Genomic DNA, 19,719 nt, shown 5'->3' on the forward strand with positions numbered 1-19,719 from the left:
CGCCTGTTTTATATCATGTGATCTCCTATTACAGCATTCCAGGCACAGAGAGAAAGAGAGGGAGATTACAGCACCCTTATTGTATTTCACACACCAACCACACCCTAATTACATTTTAACTAATAATTTAAACTTCAAAACTAAACCTCTGGTTGTGATATCTGGAGATTTTAAGTAATTATTAAAGCCAGACACAGCGAGGAATGCCCCAAGGCTTATTTTGCTACTGTTGGACCTCAGCCCTTATTTACATATAGCAACTGGAGCTGGTTGCTGAAGGTGCTTGGCCAGGTCTGACAGCCGATGTACTATTGAAGCCACCTGGCCTTGAGAAGAGGTTTTATGATATTTCTCAATCCTGCTGAAAATCTGAACCGTATGATTTATATTTGAAGCAGGATCAGTGCATATTAATCAGGGGGCTGATTTGGCTCAGTTGTGCAAAGGTCAGGTGTATGAACGCTACCTGGGGATATTCGGGGTGCATTCCAGTTCCCATTTGCTAGAGTTGAAAGGTCAAGAGCCGTGCTTTTAAAATAGCTGTTCCTCAGAGGTAAAATAACAGGATCCCCTGTGCTCTGTTAAAGAATACTTTGACTTTGATATTCCTGGAAGGAAACAAAGCCCATCCAGCCAATTGGAGCAGATCACAGGCCTTTTAAATTTACCCCTCCATGCCCCACGCTACCCACTAGCAGCTGTGTGTCAGCTATAGCTAATGAGAACATAAAGTATTGGTTGCAATATTACTTTGCCGGAGCCCTTTAATCATATAACAAATGTACAGTACTAAGACTTGGTCCAATAGTTATTTCGAAACTGGAGGTGATAATTCAGTGACACATTGTTAGGCAAGTTAAATTTAAATGAATAGATGCTCAGATCACAGCTTTCTGTCTAGTATACATCGATAATGATACTCTCAGAAAATGCAGAAATGCTGAAGAGTTTCAAGATATGCAAGTTTTCGCAAGTTTATGTAGGTTTTGTTAACTTTTCTGTTTACATTTGTGTTTCTTTTGCCTTTTCAGTTTTGCCTGGATTACTCTAATAAACTATAATAAACACATACCATACCAGGAAAATCACACTTTCCAATTTGAGAAAAGCAGCTTTCTATCCCAATTAATATCTGACACAGAATTTGAAAAATAAATCTGAAAAAATAAACAAGTTAATAAAATTAAAAATAATACATGTGGTACTTCAAAGTTTTTTTTCTGTACCTTTCAGTTTCTGGCAGTTCAGTTCTATATCTTGCAGCTTGTTTTTCTGCCATTCAGTAGGAAAGTTCTTACATGGAATAACAGCAGAAACTTCACTGTTACAGTCCAATGTTATTGGGAACTGCTGAGCCTGCGTCTGCCCTTTTCTGTGTAAAGTTTTTATCTGTGGGCCATAAACATTTTGGAATTATTGCCTTGAGTCTAAAAAACTGCAGTTCATCAGATATGCTCTTATGTATCAAGAGTCATCCAACACTATGCAGTCAATTCTCACAAAAAGAGACAATGTTGTGAACTTTTGGCCGGTGTTTAATTCTTTGCCCAATTGTACTTGGACAGAGCTAATCAAAGACATTTGTGTTTGGCTGAACCCATTCACCTTGCTCCCTAAACATTTCTTGTTATTAACAAATCACAAGCAAATTGTGGCAGTAATACTACCACCGCTGTAATTAATCCTAAGGGGAAAGGCAATTCACTGCAGTTTGATTCCATATTTTGTGCAGTCTTTGGAATATTAAGGCTTGTAAGGTCAGCTGTGCAACCTGGGAGCACGTCCAAATATTTGAAGGAACAAAACGGACAAATGATTTAAAAAAACACATAATTTGCAATGAAATAAAACCTAGGGATGCAATGGGAAATGCTGCAAGGAAGATAAGATGAACACGCTAGCAAACGCTCAAGCACATACTATAGTTACTCATGATCTCAAATGGTAATTTAAGTCCATATTTCATAGTTACTTATACAACATCTTCCAATGTGGATGGTTACAAGTTCAGTGAGTAATCTATGGACATTAAGGTCAGAGTACACAATTTTGAAAGGTCATCATACTTTGGCACAGGCTTAACATCTGTTTTCCATCATAACTCTTGAACAACTTGTGCACAAATATGATTCGGTGAACTTGCTGTAAATTCAGAATCCCTGCCATTGAGGTTAACCACGACGACAAGATATCATACCTCCAGCCATTTTAAATCATATTGAAAGGGCCTATGATAAGCTATCATAGCAGTCCCAATCACCCAGAGAATAAACTTAGATTTAGATTTAGATTACATTTTAGAAATACAATTATAGCTACATAAATATAGAAATATATATTCTAGTCACGATCAGTTTACTATCAATTTTCTGTGACGGTACTGTAGAAATAAACTATTTAAACAAAACGAAAAATTCAAACATATAGTAGTTGTGTTATTTTTTTCCCCATGCATATTAACAATGTGAAGTTTAAAAAAAAACCACACACTGTAAGGTGAATTGAAAGCAGAGTCCCTTGCATGGTTCTCCATGTTGAATCAGATAATTCCTATTAAGCGCAGATAACTACAATCTGCGCTAACTACAAAGCTTCTCCCGACCTGAATAATTGAAAACAGACACATGTATCTTGGAGATGTACATAGGCAAAGCCACAAACTGTATTCAGAATTTTCACCTGGAATGCAAACAGCATTGCAGGAGCTCCCATTGACACGCAGAGCTTTCCATTACTGGTTTGACTCCTTGCCGTGTCATAAGCTGACTGTGGCCATGATTCTCCAATGGGGGTACGCAATTGGCCAAGCATCACTAGAGCTGGGTGGGCCTCAGGCAGCCAAGCTTGCTGGTGCCTCTGATCTCGCTGCGCTGTTCAAGAGAGGTATATGAAGAGGTAGTGAGCAGTGGCTTTGAGAGAAAGCCACTTATTTAGGAGAAAGGCCAGGTTTAAATGAAACACACCTGGACTAAGTGATTCATTGGCATTCAGTGAAGAATGAGATTCCACATTAATAATAATTAATAATAATTATAATAATAATTGCTTACACTTATATAGCGCTTTTCTGGAAACTCCACTCAAAGCGCTTTACAGGTAATGGGGACTCCCCTCCACCACCACCAATTAGGATGAGAAGCAGAGAGGATAGGCTCTGTGGGGAACTGGCCACTTCTCTGGACTAACGGGAAGCCAGGAAAAAGAACAGCCAGGAGTTAAAGGGGTTTCAGTCTGTGTTTAGGCACCAGTGTAGAAGGAAAAAGAGTGGTCCTCTACCTTGTGTGAAATAACAGATGAGTAACAGTATCAGATGAAAGCCATTCAGCCCATTAAGCCTATTTGGTAGGTTCTGTAGTAGTTGATTGATGTATGGCTCTCATCCAGCTGTTTCTTGAAAGAAGTACATCAGTATATCAGCTTCAACAACATGATTGGGTAGTTTGTTTCACACTCCCACACCCCTTTGTGAAAATAATTTTCTTCAGTTCTCAGATTTAAATGCTCTTTCATAGTTTCTGCATGTCCTCTGTTTAGTGTTTCACTGTTGATTCTGAAGACGCACATTTTGTTAATGCATCTGAGTGAATACAATCCTTGTTTCAGGTCCCCTTGTAGTCTTCTCTCTTCGAGACTAAAGAGATATATTTCCTTCAACTTATCTGTGTAAGACATGTCCTTAACCGCTGGAGTTTATGTGGTTGCTCTTCTCTGGACAGGTTTCAAAACAGCAGTATCTTATACAGTATATAATGTGGTTTTTTTTGTAATATGGAGACCACAGTTGTACACAATATTGCTCCTTAGATCTTATTAGAGCCTTGTACAAAATTAATATTTAGGCACACTGGCCAGAAACTCTTCTTACCAGGGTAATTTGTTTGAAATATCTTTGGCATCTGGGATTTAGTATGTAGGTACTTGGACTTTGGGTGGCATGGTTGTGAGGTGCAGGGGCCCTAGGTTTAATTCTTGGGTTGGTGTTGTCTTCATGGAGTTTGTATGTTCTCCCTGCGTTCAAGTGGGTTTTCACCGGGTACTCTTGTTTTCTCCTACTGCCCACAGACCTGCTTGTAGGTAAATTGGCTTTTGGGAAAATAGGCCCTGTTGTGTTTATTTATGTGTCTGTGTGTGCCTTACAATGGACTGGCATCCAGTCCAAGGTGTATCCTATATTGTGTCCATTGCTTGCTTTGATAGGCTCTGGCTTCCGTGAGACCCTGTATTGGATAAAGTGGAAAATAGATGGATGGATACATGGATAATGCATTGTCAGGTTTCCCCACAGTTCCAATCATGCTCTATAACTTCTTTCAAATTGTAAGCACAATGTATTTACTCCACTTTAAATGCTTTTCCTTTCCTCTAACAGCTCATCATCAACAAGATTAGTTAAATTGTCTCAACTCAATCTCAAGTGATTTTAAGGAATTAGGAATTACCGAATAATGGAGAAGAACAAATGTGTTAATATCCGTCTGTTATTTATTTTTACGTTTTTCCACAAAATACTACTGAAAAAGTTGCATATCATAAACTGTTATTGTTTCAAGTTCTTTTTCTGTAGTCTTTTTCCAATAAAAATATTTGGAACAGGAAAGAATTCAAGGGAATGTGATTAATTAATTAGATTCACGAGCCATAAAAACGTCTTTGTATCCTTTGATTATTTCTGACTTGCTCTTTTTGCCAGACTACTGGTACAAAAAATTTGCAACAGTTCTACCTTACAGTTCTGGATTATTTCATATAAAATATTCTTTTATTGTGGTTTCATGTTAGAACAGAAAATTCAATGAAATGGTGTTTTTGTAGCTTGATCTTTGTTGTGTGCTGACTTTAGCAAGAGGTTCTACTAGTAAAGAATCAAAATACATTTTTGAATTATTGTGTCAAACTAAAACATAAGATGTGTTGTTAGTAACATTGAGCAGGTGATATTTTTATTGTGCATCCCCTAAAAGGGGTTTTAAACATGTCAGAAGTTTCTTAAAAGCAGAAGAACATAAGAAGTTACAAAGTCCAGAAGGCCTTTTGGCCCACCAAGCCTGTCTGGTTGTTTGTACCTAATTGATCCAAGGACCTTATATTGCAATGTCTTGAAGGAAACCAGGATATCATCTCCAACAGCATGCCTGGACAGCTTGTTCTATACTCCCACTACCCTTTGAGTAAAGAAGGGCCCCCTGTTCTCAGTTTTAAATGCAAATAAGGTTAATGGTTTATTCTAACATATACAGTTTTGGAACCAGAGTGTTTTTTTTTAAACCAAGAGGTCAAGTGCACATAAAAACTACACACCACTAGCTCATTTACCTAAACCTGTTATGTGGAGGGCAGCTGGTGTATCTGGTTATTTGAGGTTCATTCAGAAAAAAAAAAGTTTTGTGCTTAAGATGTGTATTTCCACTAAAATACACATTATTAAACAGTTATTAATTAAGCTCTTGCTCTTTAACAGCACAGAGGTTAATATATAAGTTGTATTTTTCCTCTTTTCAGCTCTAAGCTCTAAGTAATGTCTGGGAAGCACATGTTACACCTCCATCTATCAGATTGCACTACCATGTAATGAATGTGAAAAGGTGCCTGACACACTGTTGCTTTCATTAACTTTAACATTCTTGGTCACAGGAGATGTTTTGCAGGTCAAATATGTATATATATAAATAGTTGCATCTGGGACCACTTTGCATAATTATCAGAAAATCCCAAATCCAGTCTTTTTCTAATGACTAACATCCTTTATTAACCTCTCTTGTCCATTTATATTTGAAATCTGTTCTTGGTTAATTAAAGGAAGAACAGCATAGTTTAAAAACAGCTTGTGAAAATGAAATTAGCAAATCTACAGAATATTTAAATGTATTGTATTTTATTGAATGTATCTATGGAGTATGAGGCCCATAGTGCTAGGCCTCCCTCCCCATTTAATGTAAACCATTCAGATCAGGCATCCATTTCTGTGGGTGTCACATTTGTGCTTGCAGTCTGAGCCTCAATATTTTCAGTCATTTACAGTCAATTAGAAAGCCTGCATTGCTGGGACTCAGCCCTCCACAGTTCCTGTCTCCCCCATGTCCCAGTCCCCAGCTCTACCTCGGCTTCAGTACCCCTGACCTTTACCTTTTTACCCCTGAACAAACTCACTCTTTCTTCTTGCTCCTTCTGTAAGAGGAAAAGCCTCTGTTCTGTCTCTTCATTCTTGTGTCTGTCCTGTGGGTGCTCTGTGTCTCTATCTCTGTCTCTCCAGCTGTCTTTAGTAACTCTCACTCTCCTCAGTAAGATAACAGGGAGGTAAACCTGTATGACCCTGACACACCTGTTCATGTCTGTTATTCCAATGCCTGTAAATGGAACATAGAGTTCAAAGGGTTCAGAAAATGTCACTGTCTTTAAAACTGTGATGATGATGATTGTGATTATTATTATTATTATTATTATTATTATTATTATTATTATTATTATTATTGAAACTGACATGATAAAGGCCTGTTTTTGTTGATAACTTTTTGTGAGGACATCAGTAAAACGCAGTGAAAAGTCAATCTATCAGAGACGATGCACTCAGTCAAACAAGTGACGTCACCCCTTCTGAAAGCTGGACAGTGTAAAACTCAGCTGCAGCTTCTCTTGTGGTCTTGTGGTGCAGTGGAATTCTCCGTTGGCTTGCGCATGGCACTGTGTGACTCTGGACCTGCTTGCTACCAGGATTAAATCCTGGCAGGGGCAGAGTGGAGCTGCAATGCCAAGAAAAAGTTTCTGAACCCTAAAGTTAAATATGGAAAGTTCATCGTTTTACCATGAATTTTCCTCAATCTTGAACTCTTGAATCAAAACCAGTTTTTATGGAAATATCCAATTGAAAATTCCATTCACGAACAATCCCCTGTCTCTTGAAACATAATGATGTCTGAATTACTGTTAATAAACAATGAATAGTTAAGGTACTTAGTTAAGGGAATAATTCGAATCAGGAGTTTAAATAATTAAGTAGATCTTTGGGACTGATCTTGGAAGCTCCACCCTATTTAACAATCAGAAATATTGTGAGGTTGGTCTTCACCAAACAGTGTTTGCAAACAAGTCATGCCACAATCTGAGGAAACCTCAGAAAGGACAGGATCAATCCAGGGGACTTTCGCACTCAACAGTGAAACAAGGAAATGGGGTCACTCCTGGGAACTGAAGGGGAATTAATTTTGGACAGAGAATAGGAAAAATTTTTTTTTTTACTCGAAGAGTAGTGGGTGTCTGGAACAGGCTTCCCAGCCAGGTGGATTTTGGGGACCTTTAAGAAAAGACTTCATGAAACTTTAGCTTCACTCCGCAACTTAACTAGCAAATGAGCCAGATGGGCCCGAAAGATGTCCCCCTATTGACAATTATATGTTCTTCACCAGACCAGTTCAACACCTTTCCCAGTTCTTTCACTTCTGGAAATTGAGAGACACATACAATCAATTAAAGAGGTCCCCCCACCCCTCGCATCAGAGCAACAGAATACATTGCTAATAAAAGTAAGTGTATAATGTACTGCTGCTGGAACAACCTGTTTCTTTCTCAGATCAGTATTTCACAACTGTGGTGCCTTCAGTCTATAATGACTGTGCCACAGAAAAGTGGTACATGAGAAAAATCAAAAAGAATGAAATAAATATTGATTGTGTGGCACGGTGGTGCGGTGGTCTCGCATTGCTCGTGCCCTGGGTTCAGCTCTGGATTTTGTATATTTGGTTTGTGTATTCTGTGTGAGTAAAAACCCACATAAGAATGCAGACTAGATGCAATCCACCACCCCCAACCAGAATAAAAACCAGCTTCCCAAAACTGTGACAGAACAATATAAACTATAATGTCTTCCAATACAATATTCCAATTTTGTGAGACTAGGATATACCGTATATTAAATATATACACATGGTACTGTGGTGCAGGGGTTAGCATTGCTGTGGTTTAATTCAAGACCTGCGGTGCTACCTTTCTGAGTTTGTGTGTTATCCTCTTGTTCCTCTGTGTGCTCCAGTTTCCTCCCACACTTTCTGAAGACATGCAAGTAGGTTAAAGGCTTCCGAGAAATATGGTCCTTTTTGTGTGTGCCCTGCGATGGTGTCCTGTCCAGAGTGTATCTTGTGTGTCCTGCCTTGCACCCGTTGCTTGCTGGGAGAGGCTCTGGTTCCCTTGCAACCAGCCCTCCTGCTGTAAGCCAAATGCCCTGTTCCATGTTCGGTATATAAGACAGAGGTCACGCTCATGTGGGAATCACGAACATTTCGTTCATGTTCTTCAAGTTTGACGGACATAAAAACAAAAACAGAGAGAGAGCTACGCGTTTCACTGTAACTTTGAGGCAAACTCAGTTTAACTGTTAAGTCAGGTGTGTTTATAATATTAATAATATGCTGGGGCCAGTGATGTATGTGTGTGCGTGGGAGGGAACAGAAGGTTTTATTTTTATGTAAGTTTGTGAAGTTGGATAGAAAAGTTAGAAAGACTGACCTGAATTGTGATTGTTTTTGGATGACAAGAAAAGAATTTAAATCCCACGAGAAAATAACTTGTTAAGTCCAAAGTATGATAGTTTATAATTCAGCAGTTCTACTTACATATTTTCTCATGGTCTGTCCTGTACTGCTTTCAAAGGAAGAAAGAATTGTAAAAAGCATTATTTTCTTCATGATCTAAAACAATATTTAAACCTCAGCAGTTGTAGCATAAACTCATTTGATCCTTTATGTCAGTGATACCTTTGAGAACTATTGAACAGGAAAGCAAATTCCCAAAATTCCCAATTTTATCTGTTAAAAAATAGTTGTCCTAAAATAAATTTATTGGCATTGTGAAAATAGCAAAGAAAATAGGTTAATTAGGGTCGTGTGCTTGTGTGTAACGGCCAATTTTATGAAAAATGTAATTTTTTATATTAGATTTTACTGTTTGGCAGATGCCTCAAGCAACTGCTTGAGTCTAATGCTCACTCAGGGCACTGCTATTAATACCACCGTGGCAGCTGTGATCAACATAAAAATTTTATAACGTGTTCTTTTAATCGCTGCCATAGCTTTTATGCCTTTGTTTTGATGTTACTTTCCAAAACCATAACAGTTTGTTTAAAAAAAAATCTAGTGGGGCCCTTGGTGCATACTGTGAAAAATGCCAATTGTTTTGATATGACACAATAGGCCCTGTCTAAGCAGAACAGTTTTAAGTGTTTTCATTCTGAATTATACATTTTTGCAAAAGGCTTCGAATATTGCTGACTGAAATGAACACCGTGGCCAACAGCAACCTGGGGAAAAGTGCTTTGCCAAAAATGTATATAGTGGAACACAGTTTAGTCCAAAATGAAAGATCCCATATTAAAATGTCAAGTCTGTTTTAGAGGAGGAAATTGATTGCTAAACAGGATCAAGCTCAAAATCTCTTAGTGCCTTGAATAATTTCATACTTTCGTACACTCACACCAGAAAAGAAACCTTGTTCGTTTTGACTGTATATTCTTGCAGCCGCATTATTTAGTGCTATTTGACTAGATTAAAGTGAGCAATAGCTGTGTATATCCATTAACCTAATTTAAACAAGCACTGTTTCAAACTCTATGAGGAGTTTGGAGCAGGAGGTACACGCTGAATTCTGAAGGTGGCTTGATAGGGTTGTATTAGGCATGTACAGACCCCACAGGCACTAAATCTTAAAGATGTGCCAGGTGGCTGGGAAGAAGAGAAGCAGTTTGGCTTAGTTTGGTGTCACACTCCTCTAGCTTGAATCTTGGCTGACTAAGAGGAATAAAGGAAAGCATTATGGATTTTGACAACCTAAGGTCTGAGATTCGGATAAGGTTTTGCTGAGAGTAAAGCAGATTACATAATTCTTGGCTTCTGTTATGAATAGTTTTATCACTACATTGAGTAAAAGAGACCTCTAAATTCCATTACAGCACCACATTGATTGCTGTTCTGATTCTGGAGCCCACATGTAGGTTTGTTAAGGAAAGAAACATGCACATACAGTTTATACCAGCCCAAAGATGATATTTATGGGGGGGGGGGGGGGTTCTAAAAAGTGGACAATTGCAGTTGAAATGTGTGTTGAAAAGTGTTGCTTCTTTATGTACCATCCATCCATTTTTCTTACCACTTTATTCAATACAAGGTCACAAGGAAGCCACAGCCTGTGCCCACAAACAAAGGACACAAGGCCGGATATGCCCTGGATGGGACGCCAGTCAATCACAGGAGTCACACAGGCACAAACCAGAGCCAATTTTCGCAGAAGCCAATCAACCTACCAGTGTGTTTTGGGAGGAAAACAGACGAGACAAAAACCCACACAAACAGGGGTCAAACATACAAACTCCACACAGATAGCATCCCAGTTCCCCAGCAATGTGAGCCAGAAATGCTAAACACTGCACCACTGTGCCTCTCCTGTGTACCATCTGTCTTTTTAATTATGTTATAATGTTGTTGAAGCAATGGAGTGCCTTGTGTATTACCTTTTAATTGCATACAACCCATTATATTTATTGGCAGAGAAAATTCACCCCCAAAAGGTTTGCATCCCCCACTCCCATGAAGAAATAACCTAACTACAAATGTGCCCCGAAAGGGTTATTACATTAGTAACAAAAGATTCTCATTTTATGACCTTTAAAAAGATTTTGTTTGACCCAGTGTTCCTTGCAAATGCCTTGAAGGAACAGTTGTAAATTGCTTTTGAAAGCAGAATATTCAGGTTCACCTTATGCCCACATGGAGTTTTGCAAATTCATACCATCACAGCTTCTCAAGTTGCATTTTATTTCGTCCGTTACAAAATTGCTGCTGATCTGTTTTTGCCACATCTGAGTAACCTTGGCAATGTGCTCTCATCTTGGCATAAGACATGGTCAAAGAACTGTACATGACAGCCACAAAGACCAGACAAGATTCTCTGTGCTTTGTGTTATATTTAATATTTAATTCCATGAATATAAATTATTTTTTGAATGAAGCAGGAACCATTAAAAACTTGTACAGTACCCCTTTGGGTTCAGAAACTCAAATTCTATCTGATTTACACTTAAACATGTAATAGGACCAGTCTTATAGCCTCAAAATGAAGGTTGTGAAAATATATATATATTTTAAAATAAAAATAAGGTTGTAACAAAACAGAGAGAAGAGCTGTCCATGGGAATGTCCATGAGACGTTTCACTGAAATCAAGGATGAAACCAAGAAGGTGTCCTCAAAATCAGCATCCATTGTTGTTGAAGTCAACATTGGTGTCCTCAAAACTGAGAGCAAATGCTCAAACTTGGTTCTCTCTGGGCCTGTAGTCCATAACATTGATTCTGGAACCTAAGTCTGAGTCCTGACAAGGAGACTGTAATTGCTTCCATATCCTAAATGTTGGGAGTAAATGCTCAACTTAGGGCTATGGCTCTCAAGGTTATTTCTCCAAATCCTCTCAATCGAGGCAGATACTTCTGGGACTAGTTTCTTGTGTGCCTTAGACATCTAAGACAAAATGTCCAAAATCAGTCTGATCCCCATGAGGGCAGTTTCCAGATCTCTGGAGTCACAGCAAAAACCATCAAAACAGCAGTCCAAGTGCCTGTGTGATCTATGACAGTACATAAGAATTGGCTTAAAAGGGGAAGGCCTGGAGGGAGATTGTGTCAGTACTCGTATGCAAGAACAATAAGGATGCAGGATCTATCTCTTTTCGGCATGGTGAAGTCAATCGTTAAGAACTAGAAAGCACCCAGCCATTATCTAGGTCAGGCTGTCCCTACAAACAGAAGCCAGGCAAAGAGGAAACCGGATAGGAATGCCACTGTGAGGCCAAGGGGCTCACAGTGGCATTGAAAGAGATGGAGCATTCAGTGACTGAGATAGGTGAAAATGTCAGGAAGCCAACAAATTCTTGTCACTTTAAACTCAAAATAAAAACATCGCACATAATTTGCCTGGGAACCACTTGAGAGAGCTTGAACATACATGCCAAGGAGAATGAACAAAAAGTGCACCAAGGCTGTGTACAAAATTGGTTGAGATAGACCAGAAAGACTTGTGGCTGTAACAGCTGCCAAAGGTGCTTCCACCAAATATTAAATTTAGATCAGGCCTACTTAGGCAATTAACATCTTTTGACATCTCAAAATGTGCTGACATTTACTGAAACATTTCTTACCCCTTCTGAAGGCTTACTGTAAGTTGGAGCTTTCAAGTTTAAATGTGTACGCATCATTTTGTAATTTCAGAAAATGGGACATCATAGGAAGAACTGTACATGCATTGAATTTCAATAAACTTCATTTTTAGGCTAGAATACTTTTAGTTGACTCCAAGTCAATTAAAAGATCTTTAAGATAAACCTTGTAACATGATTAAGACACTTTTTTGTTTGAAGTAGGTTCCTCATCTAGCATTAGATTAGCATCTAATTAGCATTAGACATACTGTACTCCCCAGCGATTTTCTCCTTGTATCTGAAGACATGTTCTTGAATGTTTGAACATGCAACACTGGAACTCAAAATCCGTGTCATATCAATCCCATTCAATTGCGCTAATTAATTCTGTGTTCACAGCAGTAAGTGTGTTTTTACTTTAAGCATTTTTTTAAAGCTGTGCAGAAACGTTTGGCTGTTGGTGGATATTTATTTATCATTGATGATGACTAAAGTGTCCCCTTTCACTTTCTCTTCCATATAGCACTTTCCACTCAAAGCACTTTACAGGTAATGGGGACTCCCCTTCACAACCATCACCACCAATGTGCAGCCCCCACCTGGATAATGTGACGGCAGCTATAGTGCACCAGTATGCTCACCACACACCAGCTATCGGTGGGGAGGAGAGAGAAGTGATGAAGCCAGTTCAAAGATGGGGATTATTAAGAAACCATGACTGGCAAAGGCCAGGGAGAAATTTGCCAAGGATACCAGGGTTTTAACACCCCTACTCTTTTTGAGAAATGCCCTGGGATTTAAATAACCATGGAAAGTCAGGATCTTGGTTTAACATCTCATCAAGGACTCCACCTTTTTATAGCCCAGTCCCTATCACTTTAGGAGGTACAGCATCCATGGATTGCCAGTTGTGAGTCGCAGGGTGATATGCCAGCAGCTTTCTGACAATACCCACTCTTTTCTCTTTAAATATTTTTTTAACAATGAGATATTAAGAGCAGATGTGACCTTTTTTTCAACTATGGAAGGCCAGAGGGGTTAGGAAAGGTCACAGACTGAATACTTTTCAATCACATTAATATTTCCTTTTTACTCCTAACCCAGCAGGCCAGTCATTAAGATTGCTTTGCCAGTGTTCACAACCTTGATTGCCAATCTAATGTTTTCCTTTCGACCTTTTCAGCTGCTGTTCACACTCCTCTACTCTTCCACAGATTGCTCGGGTGGTCACAGTGTGAGGCCCTGTAAATGAAAATTTGTGGATTCAAACCCTGTATGAGACAATGTTGTTGTGCCTTGATCAAGGAACTTCACCCAGTACATTGTTCCAGTAAAATAACCCACCTGTATAAATGGATACGAATACTATTTGTTTTGGAAGAAAGTATCAGCCAGAAAAGTCAGTAAGTTTTAAAAGGCAGTAGCATTGCTTATATAAGTCAAAAAAACACTAAATCCAATGCCTTTAAGACAAACATGCGTAATTCATAAGGCAAATTTCAAATGAGATCATGCATTTTTTTAATTAAAAAACTGCTTCTGGGGTAATAGCTTTAAGTGTATTGTCCACTGGAATAATCAAATCCACCTTCTGGTGTTTTGTTTAGAAAATGCTGTGGTAAGGTAAATTATTTTATGTTTATTGGCATTAGGTAATGCATTTTTATGTGTGCATTGCGTACCTTAAATAGCATTAGTTTACACAGGCAACTAATACAGGTCTTGCTGTCCTACTGCTGTTTTTATTTGAAGATTCATCATCACACCTGCTGCTTTTGTTACAGTACATGTTTGTTTTTTCCAGATCCCACTTAAGACTGTAGAAACCAAATTAGAAGGATTAACAATTTTGAAATTGCATAGAAAAATACATAGCAAAAAGATATAGACGAAACTGAATGCTCGGCAAAATACGTGGCAGATGACATTTACTGTGGACAAGTGTAGAAAGTTATGCAAAGGTCAAATCAATCGGTAAGATGGCAAACAGCAATTTCTAAACAAAAAATGTAGGTGTTTAAGTTGACATCTTCTTGACAATGGGGGAAAACAATTAAAAAGGTCAACAAAATGCTTGGGTAAAAAAATGTAAATGTAAATCAAAGGATGTTCCTGTTAAAATTGTTAAATGCACTGGTAAAGCCTCCTGTAGAATATTACATACAATTGTGGTCACTGTGTTTTAGAAAAAGCTGCTCTACAATCAGCTTAGAGAAGAGCAATCAGGTGCACTCCAGGAATTAACATATTGTCCTGACAGGCTGAAGAAACTGAACCTTTTTAGTCACCAACAGAGAAGACTGTGAGGGGACCTCATACAAGTATCCAAAATGCTGAAAAGTCACTGAAAAAATGAAACAAGCAGATTCATTCAGAATGAACAGCAAAACTCAAATCAGTGGACAAATTGGAAACTACGTGGAAGCGCATTTAAAAACAAGAAAACAAAACAGTCTTTTTACTCAAAGAGTGTAAAAAAAGTACTGTATGTTATACACCCAGCTATCCAGCCATGTCATTGAAGCCTATATCCTGGCTTCTTCAAAAAACTGGATAACTTCTTTTAAGAAGCTGGATAAGATCCTAGGAACAACTAACAACTAACTACTGGACCAAATGAACAAGATAGGAGGAATGGAGTCCTCTACCCTCCCTATAGCAACTTGTTTGCCTGTACAGATAGTGTGTAAAGCACTGTACTTCAGCCAAGCTTAAAACGTGTGATCCTTACTTATGCAGACCTTTACCCCTCAGCTAACTACTGAAGTGAGTGTAAATGATGTTATCATGCCTTAGTGTTTCTCAGTTTTCCATGAGATAATCTAAATATCTGTCAAAACACTGAAATAAGCCCTGAACATTTACATGGAAATGAAACTACACAGTCCAGCCACAAACAATTGTGTTCAAAATTTGGGCCAAATCTAAAAAAAGGCAACGGACAAGGAAATCACATTAAGTCAGCATGGAGACACCTTGAGTTAAGGTCAAAAATACGCTATGAGGTCTAACCATCGTGGGCACCACATTCCTTTGGGGAAATTATCTGATGCTCTCAGTCACCTGACCAGTTACAGGAAGTCAATTGGTCAGCTGACTGATTCAAAAGCAGTTAGCGGAAGCATTTAATGTCAGTGTGGGGGAGTGGATGTTGTTGTCTGAGGGGGCAGGCGGAGAGCCCCTGTGTGTACTACTTGCTAAGGCAGAAGGACTGACTGAATAGCAAAAGGAGCTTGTGAATGTTGTAAGTCCATTACATTTTGGAGGTTTTGTTTGGAAGAGTCTGAGGGAGACTTTGTTTGTTTGGAGGCTGGTAAGCAGGGTAAGCAGGCTTGGCCATGATAGAGTGGGACAGATGGGGAGGAATTCAGATGAAAAAGTCAAAGAAGTGCTCAGGCTTATGTTTTTGTTGTTTGCTGTGGTGTTTCAATTTTCCTTGCACCGTGAAATAAAGGCACTAAGGTATTTAAAATTACAGCGGGATGATCGGTGTGTCTGTTGGCCTGGATCTGTCTATATATAAAGATCCCCTTATGACACGTTCAAGGGTTTGTCACAACATTTTTTACAACCTTGGAACTTGTAGGGAACTGCCTGGATCATAACCACAATGCCAGCCAGAAGTCCACATGAAAATGTCTACAATGTCCTTGAAATGATTGTTCTGCTTCAAGCATATATTGTAAATCTTTGAATGGGCAACTACAACTCATACTGGATATACCCTCCTTTATCTGTATCTATAAAGATAACCTTTTCTACAAATGAACTGTAACATTATTATTTCCTCACATCCTGGTGCTGTTCGGCCCCTGAATTTCACGCTGGATTCAATTCTATAATTAAGACACAGACGTTGTTTTGGTTCTTCTGCTAGTTTTGTAACTTCTACAAAGCCAGCTTCTCCCTGGATTTCTGTGCGATGTACTGTGCTGGTTAACAGACCCCTTGGCGCGTGGAAATGTTATTCCTTCTATATTAGCAGTCCAGAACAAATTTTGGGGAGAGTAATGGATTTGGTTTCAAAGGAAAAGTCAGTTGCAAGGAGTGAAAAACAAAATAGAATTTTCTAACATTCCATCTCTCCTTATTTGGAAACTCTTTCTCATCCAAGCCATTGTCAGAACATTATCCCTTTTTTCTTAGTTCCAGCATTTTAATCAACCCATCTCCTCTAAATATCAATTAATTTTTTTTCTGATACTTTGGTAAATCCTTTGAACAGGCTATCAGCTTTGTTCTCTTCTGCTGAGCTTCATTACAGCTCAAATCTCAACAGCCAGCTGTAACAACTGGTTTCTGAAGGATTGCAATCCCCTAAAAAAAGTTTCCTTCAAGTTTCCATAATGAAACTGGAAAATGCAAACTTTTCACCTAGAATAGAATAGCAATCATTAGATCAATTAGGTAATAACTGGCAAGAGGTCTAAATGCCCTGAATGGCCTCCTTTACCTTGTAAACTTTCTCATGTTCTTATCTCTTTTGCCCAGGTGACATGAATCATGTGATGAGCTATGCCAATGTCTGCGAGTCCAGAGTCAGAGTTATTCTAGTTTGACGGAAACCTTGAAAAACATGCTGGCATGCCTGTTTGTAAACTGCATAAACAAGCAAATGTGATTTTTGTTGTTATTGCTATCTAACAGTACTTTAAGATGTAAACCAGATGGAACTACAGATGTCATCAGTAGCCCTTTCTTATGTATCTAAAATATGAATCTTAATATGGCCAGCTTTTGTAATGTACAGATAAGGTAACCAAACTGAAGTAAAAACAAAGTTTTACTTGCTACAGTATATAGGTATTGCTTTATTAAAGCAAAGGGACATGGTTATCACTAATAATAAAGACTGACTTCCTTGTAAATTGAGGTGCTCTCAAGGATTCCATCATTCTGTATGCTGTAGAAATAGCACATAGAGAACGTCATTCAGTGTATTCTGTAATATGCTGTGTAGCAATAGGAAAACAATCATTTCTCTTTAAATTCATTATCAATCATAACTAATATAGAAGAGCCATTGCACTTCATGTGTTGCCAATATAAATAACTGAGGTCCTTGTAGGTGAAACAGGGTAACAGGATACAGTCTTAGTAACTGTTCTTACATCTAGCCTGGCAGATGCTTACCCAGGCCAGAGAAACATTATCTGGTCATGACCCGTGTTTCCTTATCAACCAGAAACTATTTTTTTTCAAAACATGGAAGGTGAGCTTTTCTTTCTGACATTTTGACAGTCAAGAAAATCCTGAAAGGAGTTTGGAGCTTTCTTTCAGTTGTAAGTATCCAGCACAAAAGGACACAGAGGTAAAGAATACAACAGAGGTTCCAAAGGTTCCAAGCTAGTGGAAGCAATTTAATCAATGTGACTTGCCTGATTGTGACTTGCCAGTTGAACCCAAAATCTCACTCAGTCCCTTTCTTAAAGGATCTGACTGTGTTAGCTTCTTCTGGAATGGAGAAAGCATGCCATATAATGCAATCTCCTTTGAATTTCATTTGATTTGAAATAGAAATCAAGATTTTAATTGCCATCTTGAAGATGTTAGATAACTATATCTTGTTTTTACAGTTATACAGCATACAAAACCCTCTTCATCTGATCCTGAAGTGCATCCCCCACCTCGAAGACACACATCAGCCATTCTGCACCAGCAGTCCCACAGCACAGCAGATCAAAGGCCAGAGAGGGAAACTGTTGAACAAATTGAATTTATAATTATGAATGCAATTTAGCCCAGGACCCCATGGTTAACACACTATTACAGAACAGTGTCCCCATTTACCATAATGAATCACTGACATGAAATGTCTTGTCCAAAGGTCTTACTTTTCAGCCAACACCACTCACAGCAGAAACCTGCTTCACTTTCAAAATGGAATGCAATCATCACAGAAGGGTTATCTATTAAATTTGTCCCATGGGAAAACAGTCATGCCAACCCCAGAAGTCAACCCTTCCTCCCAGAGTGAGGATGGCAGACACAGCTCTGTGTCATTTTCATTTGTGCCAGTGGTCAGCTCCCAATTTTAGGCTGTCCATGCTGTCATCTGGAAACTCTGAATGCAGCACCAGCATCTTCTCATGAAAGGAACCTTTTTACATGTGTGTTAACAATTTTAAATACCTTGAAGCAGACATGAAGAGTTGAAAAAGAGAGTGGGGCACAGCTGCACATTCTGCCAGTGTAGAATGCAGCAATGACTACAACTGGCACATAAGAGGAACGGCAGACAGTGGGAAGTCAAGAGCTCATAAAAAAAAATTTTAAACAGTTTTAAACGTTGAAAGGGTTGTTAGTGTGAAAGCATGGGTGGGGAAAGAGAAGATCCGGAGATGCCAGTTGATTCATCAAACAAAGAGTCTATGAATCTGGGTAATGAAACTCTGATGCTTCTGCCTTTTTGGAAGATGCCAAAAATCCCGACAGCCTTGTTAATATTAAAAAAATATATATTCTGACTTATCTAATCAAGAAACAAGAGCTATAGTTTTATAGTTTTATAGTTATTAAAATAGAGCTACATATAGAACTATTCAATTGTTTTCAGTTTCTAAACCTTTAGGAAGTTTCCTTTTAGCTACTGAGATTTTTAAGTAACTTCAATTCTGAGCAGAAAAAAAACTTTCAGAGGTTCTCACTGTAGCAACTAGTTGGTTCAATTAAATATTCACTTAATTAAAGAGCTCAGCTCCAATGAAAACCAGCATGTTTTGTGGGTCCTAAGGGCCAGAACTGGGAACCCCTGCCCTGAAAAATATGCATGTGAAGATTTCAAGCACCTTAAGCAAACAAAACACAAATCTGCCTGCAGCACCAGTAGCAGATGTGGCTCTTCAATAGCAGGTGTTAATACCTGCTTGTACTCCAACAGGTTACTGAAATATTAGTGACATAAAAGAGGCACACTTTGTTTTGACTAAATTAGTCTTATAGAAGCTTATGTACAGTAAGTGTTTTATGTACACAAACAAGTTTGCAAATTATATCAAACTTGAAGGACTAACAAAGACTATAGGAGGCACAAATACATTTAAAAAAGATTTAGATCAAATTTAAAACGGTAAATGACTTGGAATATGCCATATAATGAAGACAAGTGCAGGATATTGCATTTCAAATATAAGTTAAAAATGGAAAATGGGAAACAGAGCTTGACGAGGATAGTTGCAAAAAAAGATCAAGATTTTTATGTTATAATATTGTTTTCTTAATCTAGACACTGTGAGGAAGCAATATAAAATGCAAAAAGTATGTTGGTATATATAGATAAAAGACTATAAATCAAATCTAGATGTAGTTTACATATATATGCATTCTATATATGTTCTATCTATACTGTATACACTGAGAAGCATACTCTATGTATATCGTCTAGTTATATATACTGGGAGACATTAAAATGCAGCAAATGAGTATTAAAATGATTGTTACATTTTGAATGCCTCTTAGTAAACATAAAAGTAGAATATTATGTTAAAATTGTACAATATACCACTAAACCTCATTCAGAGTATAGTCTATAGTTTTCGCCATCACA

This window comes from Lepisosteus oculatus, chromosome 2 (assembly GCF_040954835.1).
Source record: "Lepisosteus oculatus isolate fLepOcu1 chromosome 2, fLepOcu1.hap2, whole genome shotgun sequence".
Lineage (NCBI taxonomy): Eukaryota > Metazoa > Chordata > Actinopteri > Semionotiformes > Lepisosteidae > Lepisosteus > Lepisosteus oculatus.